We start from the raw sequence: 3,846 nt of genomic DNA, 5'->3' as shown, positions 1-3,846 counted from the left end.
TGTCGCAGTGACAACTGCTTGCGTTCCATGATCCGAAGTAACGCCGATGATGCCGGTATCAGGGATCCTCAAATTGAGGAGCTCTGTTTTGAAAGAGATTTTTTAAACCCTTTTTTTTGAAAAAAATGTGCGTCAAAAAATTTAATTCAAAACGTATATCAAAAACTGACAACAACAAAAAATTACAGAAAAATTTTTCAAAACGACATGACAAAAAATTTTATTTAATTTTTCATACCAATTTTTTTACGTTATTTATAAGTATAAAAATATTTCTTTTAATTGCCTTTTATATTATTGTAATTTATTTTTTATATATTTATTTATTTTATTTTCATTTTATTTTTTTCAAAAAAACTTGACAAAAAATTGAATTTTATTTTTTAATCAATTTTTTACGTTATTTTTTATAATAAAAATATTCTTTCATAATTGTCCCTTCTTAATATTTATATTTTATATCCAATTTGAAAATTTTTTTTTATAATAATAATTTAAAATAATTATAATAAAAAATTTATTATTTATTTATGTACCTTGACAAGAAAGAAAAATAGTTTTCGTACAATAAGTTCGGATAGAAAAAAGAATATAAAAAAATAGTAAAATTTATTTATTTATTAAAATTAAATTTTTTTAAAAATTAATTTATTTTATTATAATTTTTTTTTTAAGTTTATCAAAAATAATTAAATATTAAATATAAATTTTACTTTTCGTTCTCAATGTCCTTCTGATAAAATAAAGTCGAAGGTTGCGGTTCCGACTTCAATTACACCCCCTCTTGGGTTTTTTTTTGTTGATTTTTTTTTTTTTTTTGCAAAAAAGTTGAGAATCACTGAGAATTACTTTCACAGCGTTATAGAGTCCAGCTCACGTATAGAAAAGAAGAGGGGCCCTTGTGTGTGGACCTTTGGCGGGGGTTTGGGGCCCCAAGTCTTAGAATTGTTATGGTGGGGGGAGGTTTAGAGGAGGGAAAAGGGGGGTAATTGGTCATGCTTCTCACTACCTGGATTCTGTCCTCACTGATTCAAAACTAGCCATTCACCCGTTTCCCATACCTCTATTTTTTTTCGATTTTATTTTCTTTTTTTATATCACTCAAAAATTATTATAATTTTTTTTTCTTCCCACGATTCATTCAAGAAAATAACGATTGAGTCCTTATCAAGATTAAAAATACATTATTATATCTTGAGGAGGCGTGAATTTAACTTGGAAGTGAATGAAATTGAGTCTCAATGAAACATTTAATTTTACGGGTTTATCAACTCTTAATTGTAATGATGTTTTAATGGCAAATTGATGGTGATTAATTTTTATTGTAATTTATTTTTCCCGTGAAAGTTAATTTATTTATTGCAATTTGAAAAAAAAAATTTTAGTAATTTTTTTATTAAATAAAATTGCAACAAATTAATTTTTCATTCAGAATCAATTATAGAAAGAGTAAAAAAATTTAATTTCTATTTGTTGGAATTTGTATTTGGCTAAATTTTCTATTAAGCTAAATTGTCATTTAGCCAAATTGATAATTTAACCAAATAGAAATTCGGTTAAATAAAATTTCGATTAAATAGAATTTTTGCCAAATGAAATTTGGATTAAATAAAAATTTGGCTCAATAAAAATTCAGCTAAATAGAAGTTCGTTTAAATGAAATTTTAGTTAAATAAAATATTTATTAAATAAAATTTCGATTAAATAGAATTTTTGCCAAATGAAATTTGGATTAAATAAAAATTTGGCTCAATAAAAATTCAGCTAAACAGAAGTTCGGTTAAATAAAATTTTAGTTAAATAAAATATTTATTAAATAAAATATTTATTAAATAAAATTTCGATTAAAAAAAATTTTGTTCAATAAAAATTCAGCTAAATAGAAATTCGGTTAAATAAAATTTTAGATAAATAAAATATTTATTAAATAATTAAATTATAATTTAAATAAATAAAAATTCAGCTAAATGGAAATTCGGTTAAATAAATTTTCGTTAAATTAGTATTTGATTAAATAAAAAATAGGCTCAATAAAAATTCAGTAAAATGGAAATTCGGTTAAATAAAATTTGAATTAAATAAAATTTTAATTAAATTATAATTTTATTAAATAAAAATTCAGTTACATGTAAATTCGGTTAAATAATTATAAATAATAATAAAAAAAAATAAATTAAAAAATTTTTGAAAATATTGTCAAGTTTTTTTTTATATGGAAAAATAAATAAGGAAAAACCACGTAATCGTAGAGAATTTTCTTTTTTTTCTATCGTTATTATAATGATAAAATATAAATACAAAAAAGGACAATAAGCATCACTTTTATTTTCCTGCATCAATGACTCACAAGTTACGCTCCACTTAACATGTGCGACTGTCATATATACGCAATGCCAATGTTTTGCGAATTAGTTTTTAATCTTTAGAAAAAAAAAAAAAAAAAAATTAATGTGTTAAACTACGCAAGAATACAGGGGAAGTGACACTTTACTTTCAGTAAAGAATTTATTATCATTTATAAATGTCAAAATCAATTTCTGTTTTCTTTGAATATATATTTATGTCAATTGTACATCAATTTTTATTATATATTATATATTAGACTGGTAATTATTTATTGTAAAGTATTAATTAGATAAAATGAATGTGGTATAATTTCTGAGAACTAGATTTTTTAATTTTTTTCCATATACTTTACAAATTTACATGCAAATTGTCATAATACACGTGTTTCTATTTATTCATAATATTATTATTTTAAATTCAATTCAAAAATAAATTTTCAATAATTTTTGCCTATTAGGGAAAATTAAATGAAAATTTAATTTTATCTAATTAAATATTTAATTTTTCAAATTTTTAATTTTTAAAATATTTAAATTTTTAAACAAATTAATAACCGAAAAAGACAAATAATTAAATACACGTGTTTCTATTTAGGTATTCGTAATATTATTCTTTTAAATTCAATTCAAAAATAAATTTTCAATAATTTTTGCCTATTAGGGAAAATTAAATGAAAATTTAATTTTATCTAATTAAATATTTTTTTATTTTTCAAATATTTAAATTTTTAAACAAATTAATAACCGAAAAAGACAAATAATTAAATACTGAAAATGATAAAGTATTTGCTCCTGACAGATAGCATTCCATTTTGCACATCTGTAAATATCACTTTTTTTTAAATTATATTTTTTTGCATATATTATTATTTGCCTATTTCAATATAAAAAAAACGTATTTAAAAAAAGTTCTTTTGCTTTTAGTTTGTACTTAAATTTTGAATTTGAATTTAAATCTCTACTCGAAAGTTTCGCGCCGAGAATTTATTCTCAATATGAGAAATTTACCCCTCACTATTTCATTTATTTCAGATAAACTCTCGAGTAAAGGCTTCTGCCGGCTTGACGCACTTTGTTGTGAAGTAATTTTATCGCTGTTTCTAAAAATAAATACATGGAGCAGGGAATAATGGCTTGGGTACCCTTAGAATCAAATCCTGAGGTAATTAAATATTTTTATTATTTTGTTTTTTCATTTTATTTTTTCAATCGTATGCGGCGTAGTTACTAACCTATTTTTTCTTTGTTATAGGTTATGACAAAGGTGAGTTTGCGATAAAAGAAATTATTAAAATCTTTCGCTATTGGCACGCTCATTTTTTGTTTGGAAAAATCTGCAATTTTTTTTTTGTTTGTAATTTTTTATTTTCGATCACTTTTTGGTAAGTGTTAGATTTTTTAATCAGTTTCTGTAATTGACGTTTTCATAATATATAATTATAAACACAGTCTGTATTTATGAATATTTTTTTTACATTTATATATATATTTTTTTTATAAC

The sequence above is a fragment of the Leptopilina boulardi genome, unplaced genomic scaffold (genome assembly GCF_019393585.1).
Source record: "Leptopilina boulardi isolate dan_hultmark-lab unplaced genomic scaffold, ZJU_Lbou_2.1 LbouV2_392, whole genome shotgun sequence".
NCBI lineage: Eukaryota > Metazoa > Arthropoda > Insecta > Hymenoptera > Figitidae > Leptopilina > Leptopilina boulardi.
This window is presented reverse-complemented; position numbering follows the sequence as displayed.